At 47.3% G+C, this 18149-nt stretch overlaps 1 long non-coding RNA gene across 1 annotated transcript; it reads left to right on the forward strand.

Annotated features, from left to right (window-relative positions):
• Positions 1 to 452: 452 nt before the first annotated feature.
• Positions 453 to 9013, forward strand: LOC117083984. Its single transcript, XR_004437276.1, has 2 exons — positions 453 to 2056; positions 5523 to 9013. It is a non-coding gene; the product is annotated as an uncharacterized LOC117083984 (long non-coding RNA).
• The last annotated feature ends 9136 nt before the right edge of the window (positions 9014 to 18149 follow it).

The raw sequence follows: 18149 nt of genomic DNA on the forward strand, positions 1-18149 counted from the left end.
CCTGATCATCCTCAGTAGACATGGGTGCTACTCCAAGCGTGGCCTTGGAGGTTTGGGGACCCTGGACAGCATACAAATCGAGAGGTGAGGGACAGCCAAGGGAAAGAAACTACTCAGAATACGAGGTAAGAACCATGTCTAGGGGCCGGGCGCGGTGGCTCAAGCCTGTAGTCCCAGCACTTTGGGAGGCCGAGACGGACGGATCACGAGGTCAGGAGATCGAGACCATCCTGGCTAACACGGAGAAACCCTGTCTCTACTAAAAATACAAAAAACTAGCCGGGCGAGGTGGCGGGCGCCTGTAGTCCCAGCTACTTGGGAGGCTGACGCAGGAGAATGGCATGAACCCGGGAGGCGGAGCTTGCAGTGAGCTGAGATCCGGCCACTGCACTCCAGCCTGGGCGACAGAGCAAGACTCAGTCTCAAAAAAAAAAAAAAAAAAAAGAACCATGTCTGGTTTCTGTTTGGCAACACAATAATGGGATTCCTTGCATTTCTCCCAGAAAAGCATTGGTGGGGAAAAAACTTTGTTCTGGGAGGTGCAGTGATCATCAAATACTATGAAGGCCCATCATTGGACATACTCAAGCTGTGGAGAGCTGTGTTTTCCCAGAGAAATACCAATGCACAGGTAAGTTTGTATTCAGGACCCAGGACTCCTTGGAGCCATGGATACCCACCCATGACCCCTATGGGATGGGGAAGTTCACAAAAGGCACAACAAAAAAAGTCTTTCAGGTGGGGCTGGGGAGGGCAGTGAAATGTTGGCTTATGCTTGCTTCCTGGTTCTCACTTCTGGCTGTTCTCTGTCCTCTCTCCACCTCCTCCTCCAGCAGCAGCAGCAGCACAGAGGCATCTCTGCGCCCATCGGCCTGCCCCAGAGACCCCCCCAGCATGGTGTGGTGGGGCAGCTGGTGTTGTGAATCAGGCCGTTGCCAATCAGAGAACGGCTACTTCACAACACCAGGGCCGCACCACACTACAGGCAGCATTCCGGCTCCAGAACCCGCAAGGGCGCCCTCTGGCGAGGCAGCCACACCCACCGCAGAGGACCGTCAGCTCCAGAACCCAGGCAGTTCTGGGCTGGCTGCTGCAGCTCCCCTGCAGACACTGGCCTCCTGAGTCTGCTGTTTATCCCCCAACACAAAGGCTCTACTTTTAAAGGAAAAGACACTCCTGGTAACATTAGCTTCCTACAGAGAAAATGATGCGACCAGGCTTCCCACTGTGAAAATGAAGTTATGGGCCATCAGGAGGGTTAAGCACCACTCAGCTGAACATTTCCTCCTAGGTGCGGAGCTGGGACCGTTGTTTTGATACTTGGTGATGGTAGCTTTGAATAGGGCAAAGTAGAGGAAAGGGAGGACCTAGTAATAGGACAGTGGCCTGCTGGAGAGAGGAAGGCTCTTTGTAGCCACATATACAGGTAACGCATCTACTTCTTAGATGATCCCAGGGTCCCTGGAGAGCAAACACCTTTCTTGGCTGGGGAGAGTTCCACAGCTCTCCATCAGCGCATGTCCCAGTGACCTGAGTGCTGGATAAGAACCAAGCACGGGATTGTTCCTAGGGCACTGATCTGCCAGACACTCCATCAAAGGTAATACTTGCCATTCATTACCTGTGCTGACCGATGGGCTTCCTTTCCCCAGGTCCTTACAGTCATGGACCCAGCAGAGCTGGAAAACTAATGGAGGTCTCTAGAGTTGGAGTAGTATTTCGTGCCTAACTTAAATCTTATATGTGACATCACCATTTTTCAGAGCCCAAGCAAGAGTTTTCAAGATAGAGTGGCTGGGTTGGCTAGTGTCCTTTCCAAAACACTAATAAAAAGGAGGATGTTCCTCTCTCTAGCTTTTTATAGGACAAAGATCCAGAGCCACTCTGATTAACTCAGGCCTAGTCTATAGTCTGTTTGTATAGGGATCTTGCTGCTCTGAAAACCAGAGAGATGGATAAAAACAAGCACCATGCAAACCTTGCATAGCACCCAGGTTACATAGAGCCCGAGTTAACCAGAGCCACCTGCATCTATATCACCTTAGAATTCTGGAAGGTGAGTCGACTTCTGTAAAGTTCTATCTCCTCACCCCATCCCTATATCGTTAACGGCATCTCTGAAATTTGTACTAAATTATGTTTAGGGACAAATATCTTCAAAGCAAAGTAGTCCCAGTTTTCAGAAAGGGCTTCTTGCCGTCTCCTTCATCCAGTTACCAACTTGCCTACCACCAACAGAGTCCAAGCCAGAGCCACTCACGGTGTGGTCCATGGGTGGCAGCTTCAGCATGTTGGAAAAGCAGGATCCCAAGGGCCACCATGCACCTGCTCCATCAGACTCTCCAGTGGCCAACTCGGGGAACATAGCAAGACTAATCTCTACAAAAAATGTTTTTAAAAATTAGACGGGGGTGTGGTGGCACACACCTGTAGTTCCGTCAGCTACTCAGGCAGCTGAGGTGGGAGGACCTTTTGAGCCCAGGAGTTTGAGGCTGCAGTGAGCAGAGATTGTGCCACTGTACTCCAGCTTGGGTAACACAGCAAGATCCTGTCTCAAAAAAAAAAAAAAAAAAAAATCTCCAGTGGGGACAGCAAGCTGGGCAGGAACTCTGTCACAGGCACTCCAGGGGATGCTTCAAAACCACTTCCACCCGCTTTTGGGTCTCCCCACAACCTCTCCAGCTTCCATTTCAGGCTTATCTCTGCCACACTAAATGCACTCCTAAATCATGCAAATGCCTCCCATTCCTGGCCTTATAACTGCTTAATGGGTTATCCTCACGCTAACTTCAGTGGGACCTGTGAATGACATCCACTCCCCTCCTCACCCCTCCTCCCTTTCCTTAAGATCCCTCTGGCCCCTGCCACGGGGCCTTCATTCAGCTCAGCCCTATCTAGAAAGCTCCCAGCTGCCTCCAAACTCCCGTCATTGATGCCTGACCATCCTCCAGGTTTTAGACAGAGCTAACTCCCACTACCCAGGCGACCAGGTCAGGTAACAGCTCTTCTGTGCACTCAGCAAGCTGAATTCCATCCCTTCAGAGCATTCATCTCATTTTGTCATTACTCATTCATGAATGGGAATCTTTGCTGAATCTGTGTCTTTCCCACTGGCCATAAGCTCCTTGAGGGCAGGGTTATTCAGCTTCATTCCCTGCTGTACCCTCCAGCCTAGTTCAGTGTCTGGCACTAAGTAGACACTGAATAAATCTGTTCAATGAATGGATGAGCACAGCTCAAGCCCAGTGTCCTTCAAGGTCAGACACTCTTGCCGTTTGTTGAAGCCCTGGGTCTTTGTTTCCTTTCAGTGGCATCATTATTAATAGTAGCAGGCAATTACAGAGTAGAAACTGCCAGGCACTGCCCTGAGCCCTCCATGTACATTTAGCCATGTACTTGGTGCCTCCATTTCCTGCTTATAATAGGCAGGTCATGTAACCAGCCTTTCAGGTAAGTACCAAGACCACACCATCCATATTGTTGGTGATTGGTGTCACTACTGTTTAAACCCAAGCACTCTGGCCTCAGAGTCCATGTGTTGAGCCACTGCCTCCTGCTGCTGAGGAGCCAACGTGAAGGGGACAAAGCTGATGATGGAAGTCCAGGGCTGCTCCCAGGGACTGAGCAAAAAAGCCTTCTCCATTCTCAGAGGCTTCCACTCTGGTTTCTTAAACCAGGTAGACCAGGCAGTGTTCTCTCCCTTTGTGCATTTGTAGATTCTAACCTTGTTTAAAGCACTTCGTAATGGAACCTGATTAAAAACCTAATAAAATATAAAATGGGGTCAAGTCCAGAGAGAGAATGAGAGAACCATTTAAGATCCAGAGGATGCTCTACTTAATTTTGGTATTGAGCTGCTGAATTCATTTGAAGTTTGCACAGTGACCTTCAGAGGTCGAGACCACAAAGGCAAATTGTGCTCCCCACCCACCTCCCCCCACCCCTGTCCAGAACTGTTTCCTCAAGGCTAGCCTAGGGGAGCACAACCTTGGGCTGCCTCCCCCGCATGCTTAGATACAGCCAGAGCGGCACCCCTGAGCCACAGACCTCCATTCACATTGTGGCTTCTTTTCCAAAGTGTATTCACCTCCTTGAGAACAGCCTCTCCCCTCCTGAACATTCCAGACCTTCCACTTAGGCTGACTTAATGCCACCTGGTCAGAAAAAAACAGAGTGTCCATTTCCCCTTTTCTAAAACCTTGATTTTGTGATCATTTGAAGATCTGACTTTAGAATCTCTGTATTATAACTTCCTTGGGATCCTACCTTTGCAGCTAGCCACACTCCAAATTATAAGACTCTCTCTGGAGGCCAGTTGTAGACAACCAAAAGCCCTGGTGATGTAGGGAGCTCGCCAGACACACACTTTTATACCCGCCACCTTGTCTTAAGCTGGTTACCATCTGCTGACCCCAGTCAGCTCTTCTGGGAAAAGCAGAGTTTGGGAAGGGAGTTCCCCGAATGTATTTAATAGCAAATGGAGCAGTGGTTCTCAAAGTGTGCTCCCTGGAGCAGCAGCGGCACCAGCATCTCCTGGGAACTCATTAGACATGCACATCCTCCAGCTGCACCCACCCCTGCTGAGTTAGCAGCTCTGGGGTAAGGCCAATGCACTCAAGTTTGAGAACTACCAAAATAAAAGAAGGGGGAGAAAACCCCTCGAGTATGACAGGTTAGAAGGCCACAATAGTGGAGCGTCTGTGCCTACCATTTGCAGAAATGTGGCAAGTTTAGGGGGTTTACTAATGCATGTTGAATAATGATTCTCTTAAAACTTTTGTGAATTGTAAAAGTAAATTCCTAGGGATGCTGGGCAGTGATAACCTGACTCTCCCATTTTCACCTGCACACACATGCCCAGAACATCCTCTTCTCCTTCATAACAGGGAAGTTGGAAGGTAAAAGTTATTTTCTACCAATATAAAGTCTTAGATTTTTATTTATTAAATTCTTAACACAGTATATGGCACAGTTACCTTTTAAAGGCTTTCCATTTATTTAATCTGAGCCCACAACAACCCCAATTAAGGAGAGGAACTAAAACCAGAGAGATTTAGGAGCCAGCCTGTACCTCAGGGATGAGAGACATTACTTGCTGGAGCAGAGATTTGAGCTCGGCAATGCTCCCAGACCCACAGTTGCCCTTGCTTTTGATTTTCTACCTCCCTAATGAACAAGTGGGGATCATAAAAGTCAGCTGTGCCCAGCTTAGAGCACCTGTTTCTGTCTGAGCAGTGAAAAGCCATTTGATTGGCAGTCAACTTGGAGAAACTCTGACCTTAAATGATAGTGCCATAAAGACCAAACACACTGGGCAGTCATATCGTTTCAACTTGACAAAATTTGTCATACTTTTTTCTCAAGGCGGCCTTCTGGTTTTTTGCTAGTGGCAGGGGTAGATTTCCTTGTTTTACTGGTAATTATCACCTTTTACCTTAGACTTCATAGGTGGTCTTTTATGCATTCCTCGTGAAAGCCATAGCCAAAAGCCTTTTCAACCCCAAGCATCTGTCTCTTGGTAGGTACTGGCTTCAGGCAAGTGGCTTCTGTCATGAAGAAAATATAATAATTGGAGTGTCATTGCTACAAGGCAAGTGTTCCTATGTACTCCATCACACCAACTGCAGTGAGACTATCAGGAAAGCTTTGGGTACCCTCCCCAGGAAAACTGCACATCACTCTGCTGAAATTTCAGGAAAAGTTTACGGGTCTCAAGGACAGAGCTGAAGTCAAAAAATTTCACCTTCGTGTTAACTTTTATGGATTTTTAAGGGGAGGGGCAAAAAAATTCATTTCACCATTCCCTTTGTCTTCTTAAAACTCAGAAGAAAGCTCACACATAGACCAATGAGCTTGAAATCGCTATTTTAAAAGGCATAGCAGAATTTTGATAGAAAAATAGAGCAAAATAAGCAGTAAAACATCCCTAACATTCTCCAGCTGCCTGACATCCTGGTTCAGTTCCGGAGACTCTGCATCACTCCCTAGTTCCAGGGGGTGGCACAGGAGCCAAAACGAGACCTGAGGCTGAGGCCCAACAGAAGATGAAACTTGGGAGCAGCCTCAGCTCCAGGAATCCTCACTTTCTGGCACAGCAGGTTTGGGTGCCGCAGAGCCCAGGGCTAGGCGCCTGCCAGCAGTCCATCAGTCACAGTCTCAGATGAGTGGCATCAAGGAGGAACCCACTGAAGTGAAGAAGAGCTGTGAGGGACACCTGCAGTAGAAATGTCCGCCCCCCGCCTTGTCCCACTGAAGCTCCATCTCACAGTTGGAGAAGTGGAAGCAAAGGAACCTGTCCTAGACCACACAGCCTGGCCCTCTGTTTCCAGAGCCAGAGGTCTTTGTGCTCTGGAACAAAGACAGTGACCCCATTAACCCACTGGCACTGTGTGCCAGGCACTTGGCCTGTGTCGTCTCATTGCAGCACAGAGCAGCCCTGGGAATGGAAGCAGTGTCATTCCTATTTTTCAGGTGAGGTACAGACTCAGAAAGGTCAAGAAACTTGCTCACGGTCTCACAGCTGGTGAGTAGGTTGTCAGACTCCAAAGATGTGTGCTGCTAACCCTGCCCAAGGGACTTCATCCTCCTTCCTCGACAGTTCTCCCAACCACCCGCCAACAGGCAACGTAGGTGTGATTGCCTTCAAAAGTTTTCTACCTGCCTTCAAGCTTGAAGCACTAGAGACTGAGGGAAGAGAGAACTGGAAGTGAAGGAAGAAAAAAGAGCTATTACCCTCCTGCGGTGAACCTCCAAGGTTGTTCCCTCAGGCCTAACTGGACTGGAAGAAGCAGGGGTGTGTGTGTGTGTGTGTGTGTGTGTGTGTGTGTGTGTGTGTGTGTGTGTGTGTGTGTGTGTAACTTGACTTTGTGACCATGAAACTGAGTTAATACTTTTCTGTCGTTGCCTGTTTCTTGTACATTGCCTAGAGGAATACCCATTAATGTTTAGAGGCATGGAATGATAGAAAATAACACTGTTCAAAGACCAAAAATTTAAAAATTGCTGACATATAGCATTGAATGTGAAAGTCCCTGATAATCTTATCCTTAGGGATAACCACTTGCCATTTTTTACAATTTGAATTTTCTTATGATTACAAAAGTCAGACACATTTAAAAATACTTTAAAACAAAATAAAAATAAATGCTTCATTGCTCAGGTTACCTTAGTACATGCAAGGTCTGAGACAACATCCATCAATGCAATTTGCTGCATAGATTACCAGATCTCCCCACCATTGACCTCTTGATTTTTTTTCACTCTGAGAGCAAACAGAATGGGCAAGGGCTGACCTGAAATCCTTTTGAAACACAGGCTGGATCCTAGGGCTTTGACCTCCACGGCTCACTGCCACACAGGATCCATCTCTGTGCCCCACTCCCACTGGCCTTCCTGCTGCTGCTCACACAGGCCTACTCCTAAGGCTTCTGCATACTCTGTTCCCTGCAGAGACCTCTCTTCCTCTGAACAAATGTGGGACCCATCTCTGCCAAGGCTGGGAAGCAAACAGCCCCCACTTTGCCTTGCCAGCCTGTGTTTGCACCATTCCTGTGGTGGCCTCTCCCAGCTGCTTTCATGTGGCATTTGAGCTCTGGGAAGCTGGAAGTTTGTGGAGTCCAGTTCCCTCATTTTGCATATATGGACGATAAAGCCCGCAGGCAAGGGCTCTGACAAAAGGAAAAATGCTTTCCATTTGGCATTGTGATGCAGAGGCTGTCACAGACAAGCCTGGGAATTTGGGATACATCTTGCTGAGCCTAGAGACAGAAAAGAGCTTCTAGGCTGCCTTCCCTGAGCCCCAGGCCAGGCCCCTCCAGGACACACTTGCATGGCACCCTGTTCTTCAAAACACTGCACACTAATGACGATGCAAAGGATTAACTGACTTTTCCATATTCTTGTTTTCTACCAAGTGATAAGCTTCAGAAAGACAAGGTATGAGTCCATTTTGCTTTTTGCCTTCCCCAGCACATGGCACAATGCCCAGCACATAGTGTTTTGAGAGACAGCTGACTGGCTGTCTCATACAAGGTCCTGCTCTATTGGGCACAAGGGCTGCTTAACACATTCCTGTGCTACAAAAGACGGGCAGTGCTCCTCTCCTCTAAGAGCCACCAAATAAATTCAGATACGAATGCCAAAAAGAGGGCAGCACCAGCTTAGGGAGAAAGTGCCTTGATAAGGCACTGTTTCTATCCATGGAGGCAGTGTGGAACCATAGGAACGACCCAGGACCTAGAGGAGAGAGCTTAAGTCTTATTTGCAGCCAAAAGCCTTCAAACCTGAGCTAGCCAGAACTGTTGTGTCAGAATTCTCACCCATGACAAGCAGCCTGGAGGTAGGGAGTCCAGGGTTGATGCATTGACTTAAGGTGTCATCAAAAGCTTAGACTACCCTTCTGCTGCACCATCCTTATCACCTCGTGGTCACAAGAGGACTACTGCTGTTCGAGTCATCACTTCCACATTCCAGAAGGAAGAAAGGAGAGGTAGAGGGGCCAGAAGTATCCCCACCTTTTAGGAGGCATTAGCTTTCCCAGAAACTTCCATGTCCACCCAGCAGACTTCCACTTACATCTCACTAGGTAGAACTCCTATCACTTGGCCACCCCAGCAGTCAGGGAAGCTGGAAAGGTGAGCATTCAGCTATAGAGAGTGGAAACACAAGCAGCAAGGGAAGAACATGTCAGTCATCACTGTAGAGTTCCCTGCCCTGCAGCATTTGCCAAAACTAGGTAAATTATTTTTTAACATAACAGTGTTTTTGTGGATTTTCTTATTACAAAAGCAATGCATATACGTTGTTACTTTAGAAAATAAAGATTTTAAATCTTCGACAAGCCCATTACTCAGAAGTGACAACTGTTATTCCTGGTTTATTAGCTTTCTAGATCTTTGTTTTTTTTGTTTTTTTAACATGGGTGGAACCACAATACGGGTTGCTTTGAAATCAGCCTTTGCACTTGGCATTGTGAAAAATCTTTCCAAATCATTAAATGTTCTCTGCAGAATTACATTTTATGTATTTGTATTCCATTGAATAAGGCACATAATTTGTTTATTCGGTCTCTTGGTGTTGGGCATGTTTATAAAAGTAAAATGTGAGAAACCAAAACTAGTGATTCTCCTTGTAGCTTAATCTTTGACCCAGGTGTTCCCTGTCTAGGAATATCTTGGAGTATTTGTGGATGTGTACATCTTCAGAGCTTTTGAAACTTCCCACGAAATTGCCTTTCTAGATGAACTGTTCCAATGTACGATCCCAAGAAATGAGATTGCCCATTTCCACCTCCTAAAATTTTCACCAACACTTTAAAAAAAAGACTGGGGAACAGGAGTGGTAACCTACCCCGGCCCTCTTGTTTCCCAGATGAGAGAACAAAGGGAAGTACTTGTGCAGGACATACAGCATGGCCAACCCTGGAACCCAGGCGGCAAGATGGAAGGCCAGGCCCCTCCGGGGTTCTCAAGGAGAGACGGACAAGGTCAGACTCAGGGGCATGATGCCTTGTAGATCGTGGGTGTGTGCAGTCCCAGTCCCTGGTCTGGCAGTCCCTGGGTGGACAGATTTGCTTATGACTCAGCATCGTATTTCAACTCAAGTTGTGTGATCCTAAGCTTCTCACTTAACTGTTTCTGGGATCAGTAAAAAGAGGAAATAGGGCCCAGAACCAGGTCCTGTTGTCAGCCATCATATCTGTTAGGGACTGAATCGTGTCCCCCTGACATTTATGCATTGAAGCTCTACCCCCAATGTGATTGGAGATGGGGCCTTTAAGGAGATCATCGAGGTGAAATTAGGTCATAAGGGTGAGGCCCTAACCCAATAAGACTGCTATTCTCCTAAGAGGAAGTGACTCCAAAAAGGTGAGTTACCAGAGGAAAGATCATGTGAGGACTCAGCGAGGAGGTGGCCTTCTACAACCCAGAAAGAGAGGTCTCGGGAGAAACCAAACAGTCCAAGCTACGTTGATCTTGGATTTCTAGACTCCAGAACTGTGAGAAATATCTTCCTGTTGTTTTAGCCAACCAGTCTGTGGTATTATGGCAACTGTAGAACACTCATACAGTGCCCCAACAGGTGTAGCAATCACTGCTACTTTTCCTGAATCCCAAGCCACAAGTGTCGGATACCCTAAAACTGGAGTCAGATTCTTTCCATAATCCTTGAATATGCATGTGGCAGATGCTGTGAACGCCCCACCCAGGACTGTGATGGACATCTCCCTGCATGCTGACTGCATCCATGCCACCCCTCCCCAGCTATATATACTTGAAGCTCTTGCTAGTGCCCTGGGAGCCGCTCAGCCTACATACAAGCCATAGGTGCTAAGTGCCTGGGAACCAACGCCCATGAGGCTGTATTCCACCAGTGAGGAATGGAAGTCAGAATTGTCCCAACATTCTGCACAGCTCCTCAGATGGTCTCCAGCAGGATGGAACTCCAGTTGCCCATGTGGACTGGTTCATTGATGCCCTTTATTGGCTCATATTCCTCTCCTCTCTTACACCTCCCTCCCCCACAAACTCATTCCAGGACCACTTCCTGGAATGTCCTCTCAGGTAAACTACTTGCCACAGCATCTGCCTTTGAGGGAACCCAAACTAAAGCATGTGAAAAAGCTGTGGAAGGAGTTGTTGTTTTGTTTTAATAGACTATATTTTTAGAGCAAAACTGAGTGGAAGGTACAGATTTCCTATGAACTCCCTCCCCCATACCTGCACAGTCTCCCGTTATCAGCGTCCCCCACCAGAGTGGTACATTGGTTATAACTGATGAGCCTACCTTAGCACATCATTATCACATAAAAGTCCATAGTTCACATTAGGGTTCACTCTTGATGTTGTATATTCTATAGGTTTTGACAAACTTAATGATATGTGTCTTCCACTATAGTATCATACAGAATAGTTTCACTGCCCTAAATATTGTCTGTGCTCCACCTGTTCATCTCTCTCTTTCTCCTAACCCCTGGCAACCACTCATCTTTTTACTTAGTTTTGCATTTTCCAGAATGTCACATAGTTGGAATTATACAGTATGTAGCCTTTTCAGATTGGCTTCTTTAACTTAGTAATATGCATTTAAGGTCCTTCCACGTTTTCTGTGGGTTGAGAGCTCTAAATGACCTTAGGTTTTGCAATGACTTTTTAGATACGACAACAGAGTCATGATCCTTGAAAGAAAGAATTGGTAAGCTGGGGCCGGGCGCAGTGGCTCACACCTCTAATCCTAGCACTTTGGGAGGCCGAGGTGGACGGATCACAAGATCGGGAGATCAAGACCATCCTGGCAAACACGGTGAAACCCCATCTCCACTAAAAAATAGAAAAAATTAACCGAGTGTGGTGACAGGCGCCTGTAAAAAATTAACTGAGTGTGGTGACAGGCGCCTGTAGTCCCAGCTACTCTGGAGGCTGAGGCAGGAGAATGGTGTGAACCTGGGAGGCGGAGCTTGCAGTGAGCCAAGATTGTGCCACTGCACTCCAGCCTGGGCGACAGAGCGACACTCTGTCTCAAAAAAAAAAAAAAAAATGGTAAGTTGGGCCAGGCGTGGTGGCTCATGCCTATAATCCTAGCACTTTGGGAGGCCAAGGTGGGTGGATCACCTGAGGTCAGGAGTTTGAGACCAGCCTGACCAATATGGTGAAACCCTGTCTCTACTAAAAATACAAAAAGTAGCTGGGCATGGTGGCGTGCGCCTGTAGTCCCAGCTGTTTGGGGAGACTGACACAGGAGACTTGCTTGAACCCGGGAGACAGAGGTTGCAGTGAGCTGCAATTGCGCTACTGCCCTCCAGCCTGGGTAACAGAGCGAGACTTTGTCTCAAAAAATATATAAATAAATAAATAATTGGTAAGCTAGACTTTACTAAAATTAAGATTTTCTTCTCTGTGAAAGACACTGCAAAGAGAATGAAATGACAAGCCACGGACTGGGAGGAAATACTGCAAAAGACATATCTGATAAAGGACTGTTAAGCCAAATATATGAAGAACTCCCGAAACTCAACAATAAACAACCCAGTTTAAAAATGAGCCAAAGACCTGAACAGATACCTCACCAAAGAATATATACAGGGGGCAAATAAGCATAGGGAAAGATGCCCCACATCCTATGTCATGAGGGAAACGCACATTAAAACAACAATGAAGTAGGACTACACCCCTGTTAGAATAATCCAAGTCCAGAACACTGACAACACCAAATGGTGGTGAGGATTGGAGCAACAGGAACTCTCATTCACTGCTGGTGGGAATGCAAAATGAGACAGTCACTTTGGAAGATGTTTTGGCAGTTTCTTACAAAATTAAATACATTCTTTTCATATGACCCAGCAATAACACTTGTTGGTATTTTACCCAAGGGAGTTGAAAATGTATGTCCACACAAAAACCTGCAGATTGATGTTTATATTATAGTAACTTTATTCTTAATGGCTAAAACTTGGAAGCAACCAAATGTCCTTCAGTAGGTGAACAGATAAATAAGCCATGGCACATCCAGACGATGGAATATTATTCAGTGCTAAAAAGAAAGCTCTGTTTTTAACCCAAGATAGACCCAAGTGCATATACACACACACCACTCAAATAGAGCATTTTGCTCAGGGGGCAATGAGCAGCCCCTGAAGCTGCAGAGCCCAGGTCCTTATTATGGGGATGATGGCAATTGAAGCAATGGCCTCTGCCACAGGACGTCAAAGCAGGAGCCTTGGAGTTAGACATAGCTGGGTCCCAATCCCAGCACTCACACTGACTAGCAGGAAAATCCTAGGGGTAACTAGCTAAGTCTGCATTTCATCAACTGGGGGAGTGGAAATAACACCAACTTCACAGGATAAGTGAGAGGCCTGAGAACGAGATGAAACGGTGTCAAGATAAAACTGTGTGCTCAGTGGAAGGCAGCCATGGAGCTGTGCAGCAGCTCAGATCGCCCTACCAGGAAGGACTTGCTGTTCAGCCACAAGGAGCACAGTGAGCTGACAGCCTCCTGCTGCAAAGCCTTCAAGTATGCCTCAGCTTTTGAGCAGAGGGCATATTCTTTCCGGGCAGCCCCCAGCTAAAGACAGAGCACAGTAGAGTACTAGGGCCTGGCCATTTGTATCCAATATAGGGCTTCCCAAAGGGGAAACCTGTGTGCAGGAGCTCTATGTTGAACTGGCTGAGACCATCAGGTTATATTGCAGGCTGAGGTTCTCCTGCCCAATCCTGCTTCCCCTCCTTTTTCTTTCACAGGCATCCCACTCCTCCTGCCCCCATGCAAACCTCTCTCACTCCTGCTTCTCTCTCAGCTGGGTCCACTGAAAGAGGATGCTAACACATCTTTCTCTTCCTCCCTTGTTTCTGCACCTAGTGCACAAAGTAGCAGCAACAGAGGCAGGTTTTCATCGGGTTTCATTTGACAATCTCTAGATATTTAATCCTGGTAGGATCCTCCAAAGGAATCAGGATCATTCAGGGCTCATCCATTGCAACCAAGAGAGAGACCCTAGTTAACTGGATAAGAAAAGGCATAAGAATGCATTGGAATACCATGGGATACTCAGAGAACTTAAGGAAAAGCTAAAGAACCAGACTCTGAAAGGGTAAGAACCTGATGATCTCACAATCTCTGAGAATTAGTAAGCTCTTTTTTTTTTTCAGACCACCACTGTTGACAGCAATAAGCTCCAGTAAAATTTTTGTCCTTGTAACATCCCACTCAGGACTCAGATTCCAAGGAGAAGGTGTCTAATTGAACCAGGAGGTGGTGGGGTGCTCTGAGAAGCAACTATTCTTCCACTGATGGACAGACCCACTGACCTTGTATCCAAAGCAAGATCAGGGCACCTGCCATCAGAAGGTGGATGGACCTGCCAGGTGGCTAACTCTACCCACAGCATCCAACAGAATCTAATGGGAGAAGAAAAAGTGTCTACTCTTCTCCAATTCCTGCCAAGAGCTCAAACGTATCTCCAATTCATTTCCACCTAACCACCATCTACTCCTCCCCTAAGAGTTTGAGTTTCTTGGATTCAGTATCATTGTGCCTAATCTTAAATTTTTTCATCCTCCCAAGTATCAGAAGGAGTCAAGAAGGATATATTCAAACACTCTCAAAAATACTTATTTGGGATATAATAAGCTGCTTTTCTTGCCTGCAAAAGAAAATAAGCCCTCCCCAACCCCTCCCACACTTGCCACCAGCACCACGATGGAGGACAATCAGCCTTGAGAGTACCAGTTTCATCATCAGGCCCTCAGAGGTCTCAGGATTTATTGAAATATTTAAAGGCCATTTCATGTTCCTTTAACTTTCCAAGTTAAGCTCTTCATCCCAACACAAAAAGCACTTCTGATAGCTGGGGATATTCATTGACATCCAAGAGGTCCACAGCAGGAGATGTGGCACCCTGCCCATATCCTCTAGGCAGGTATTCACCTTTAAACCTTACAGGCTGCTGCCTGCCCACTCTCCGCCTAAGAACTTTTGTGGGGCTTTATTTTTGTTTTGATTGCTCAAAGGTCATACTGGAACTGCAGAGAGTAAATCACCCCTAGGAGAAGCTCTCATCCAGTGACAGATGAGGACCAAATAAATGCACCAACTCCCTTGTCCTTGGGGGAATACCATGTGCTTACACGGTTTCCCAAGTTCCTCAGTGGGACTAAGCTCCACTTGCCCACAACAGTCACTTTTGAAAATGCACCTGTACTGGCCGCCTTCCTTTCCCGTCTCAGTTTTCCTCTCTACTGCTGCTTCCTTGGATCCCCTCCCAAACAAATTACTTGCACATAAATCCTTGTCTCAGTCTGTGTTCCCCTAGAAGTAGACTCTGAGACAAAGCCCATCTTTAATCAGTTAAAGTTTCTGTCTAGAAAGACTTAAAGCACAGCAGCTTCCCTCTGATGCTGGCAGAAGTCAGGGAAGGAAGCACCAGGCAGGAGCCCCTGGCCAGCTGAGGGACACCGACCTGTGCAAGCCACCCACCTCCCCTAAGCTACTCAGGAGCCCAGCCCTTGTGTCAGAGCGGCGGGTTCTGCCCTCTAGGCCTGGGGGGTTCTAGGAGGATGCTACTAGGAATGGAAGGGATGCAGATGCCAACAGCCTTTCACTGCCTATAGGCACATTTCACACTGACAGGCTACCGGGGGTGTAACACTATTTTTATTTAAAACACCGGTTGCCATAGTAACATCCACACGACCCAATACTTATTCTAAGTCACACAGAAAATACCCTTGGGAAGGGAATGAGAGAAGCACTGTGTGAGTGCAGTGCAGCCCTGGGAATCAAATAGCAAGCAGGCAGCGCCTGGAAAAGAAAATGCCACCACAGCCCACCTGTCTGAGCTCCTCCTCCAAACACCTGCCCAAGTCTTCCGGTGGTTTGTTTCACTTTGCAATTGATGAAAATGTTCAGAGGCCTATGGAGAGTGCTGCGATCTGCCCAGGACTTGTGAGCTGCAGCTCTTCTCTGGAGGTCAGAAGTTTCCTCCAGAGTGACATCAGCCACAGGTCAAGATGGGTGCTAAGAACAAAACCTTCAGCCCTAGGCACAGGGCGGTGAAGCATGCAGGAGGACAGGCTCCCAGCTGCAGCCAGCTTTCCACAGCAGCTAAGGAGGCAGGGAGTTTGCATCCCCACCACCCTGCAATGGGAAGGCCTGGTCTGGACCATGCCACCTGGGGGGTACACCCAAAGGAGAAAAGGAAAAATCAAAAAGGAATTAGCTTTTAAGGACCAGAAGGAAAGCTCATTCTATAGCACCCCCACCCCTGCATGCCCTCCCTGACCTGGGCCATCGGGATTTCAGTTTTTTGTGCACCGATAGCAGTTTCTTTACTTCCTCATTAGCAAAAGCCCTGGGCAGACAATGTTAACATCTGAGGCCCTCAGAGACACTGAGGACCTGAGTGTCCCTGTGAGGTCTGCAGGGCTCTGGACAGAGGGTATGGTGATTCAGCTCAGGTTGGGGTCTACCAGCCTGGCTGCCAGGGCAGCTCAGCGTGCCTTGCCTATGCCATGCCAGGCAAGTTACTTCCCATTTCTGAGCCAGAGTTTTCATCTATGCCCCAGGCACAACAGTACCTATTTCACAGGTTTATCATAAGGATTAGATGATGATTGTAAAGTACCTACACATAGAGCAACCACTGATTGGTAATTGTTGATATGATTCTCAGGGAGCGGTGGGTATATATCATCCTTGAGAAGCACCAACTGGACAAATCACACTGAGCTTCTCCCTTCCCCCGATGGCTTGGTGACAATAATTACAATATAACCATGGCAAGGATCTATTGGATACTTGCTGTATGCAAGTGCCTGACAGTGATTCTGTAAAGGTCTGTGTTCATACATAGTGGGAAACTCTAGTTTCCCTATCACAGAGGGTAGATAACCTACCCAAGCAGCTAGTATGCTGTGGAGCCGGGACTTGAACCCGGATCTGGCTCCTGAGTATGTGCTTTTAGACATCATGCTATGAAAGTGATCACCTGGGACTGCCTTACCCAAGAAGATGGCGGCAAAAGAGCAGGTAGAGATGTTTGCAGAAGCAGGCTGGGGCCAGCCCTGGCTTTGTGGGTGATGACAGGGCTGAAGAGAGTTCAGGGCTGGCTGCTTGTATATTAGTCTCAGATCTGTGCCTGCCATTGTTATTGTCTCTCTGCCCCCTCCCCCTCACCCAGACCTGATTTTGCAGCCATAAGGACTCTTCCAGATTATCAATATCTATCATTCTGTGGCCAGAACTAGAAGAGGGCGGAATGGGCCCAGAGGGACAATTGAGAAGGTGCTGCTATATTTTGAGTCACTGAAACATTTTCCCTGGGCCACAAGTGTGGGGTCCCCAGAGTGAGGACCCTCATGGGCACCAGGCTCTGTGGGGCAGATAGGGGCTCTTGTGGGACAGCTCCTGTCTATGGTTGCTGCCACCAGCAGTGTCACAGAGGCAAGAGGAGGTTCCAGGGCTACAGCAGGGCCCTGTCAAAGCTACAGTCTGCTCTTCCTTACTCTGGTGGCCATTGGCATTGCTTTGAAGATGGAGGCAGTTTCAATGGGCCCTGGACCCCATTAATATTTCCTCTTAGAGAATGTTCTAATAGAAAAAAACATCAAGTAGGGTCTTAGTCTGACAGATCTGGGCAAGATGATCTGTTTGACCTTGGAAATTCTTTAACCTCTAGAAGTCCCTGTTTTCTCATCTTTCAAGTAGAAGTAATGCTCACCTGTAGCAGACACTGTCGGTCCTCACCCACAGCAGGTTGCCAGGTGACAGTTTCAGAAAGACCACGACTTCCTGCCTGAGGCTGTCCTCTGGCCACAGAAGTGAGCTCAACTGCAGGTGGTGGGGGTAGGGGGCAAAAGTGCCACAGAACTAATGCTCTAAAAGCAGCTCTCAGCCAATCAGGGCTGGGAGACTGGGAGGTGGACACCCTGGGTGACCACTGAATACCCCGCACACTAATGCACCTGTATCAGCTTCCCTCCCATCCCTCGATCACCTCCCCATACCATTATCAGGCTTCCTGGGAGCACCCCCCCAATAAACTATCTGAGCCTTCAGCTTGGGGTCGTCTTTGGAGAGAAGCCAACTTAAGATACCACCCCATATGGCTTGGGGAGAACTGAACGAGGATGCATGTCCAGCTCTCCGCACAGTGAACACTTTAATAATGTTGGCTATCTCTTGCTATATAGAATACTTAGGGATAGAGTTTAGCTGTGGGTTTACTTTGCACATTTATGAGCTAATTAGTTATTCTAAATTCCCTGTCCTAGAAGTCCTCTAATTTGGGCTTAAATTTGGCTGTAGATACTCCTCCAACAAATTCTTTATCCTCACATGGATCACTGAGAAATATTTTATCTTCTAGGTCAGTTTTTCTAATAAAATTTCCCTATAACCTAAAACAGAAGTCACACGGAGCGGGTAAGACCTTAGGCAAAATTATGCAGTCAACATCCCTTTCCACTCACCCTTCAGACTCAAACTACCTTCCTGCTGTCCAAAGAGACACCCTCCCCTATGCAGGAGAGACCCTGCACTCCCTAAATCTAACTTAGCTTAGCTATTGAAAATAAAAGTATACTGTGTACAAATCTGTACTCAGGTGTGAATGACTTCCATTGTGGTAGGGAGCTCTAACTGAGGAGCTGAGT

This window comes from Trachypithecus francoisi, unplaced genomic scaffold (assembly GCF_009764315.1).
Source record: "Trachypithecus francoisi isolate TF-2019V2 unplaced genomic scaffold, Tfra_2.0 Lachesis_group0, whole genome shotgun sequence".
Lineage (NCBI taxonomy): Eukaryota > Metazoa > Chordata > Mammalia > Primates > Cercopithecidae > Trachypithecus > Trachypithecus francoisi.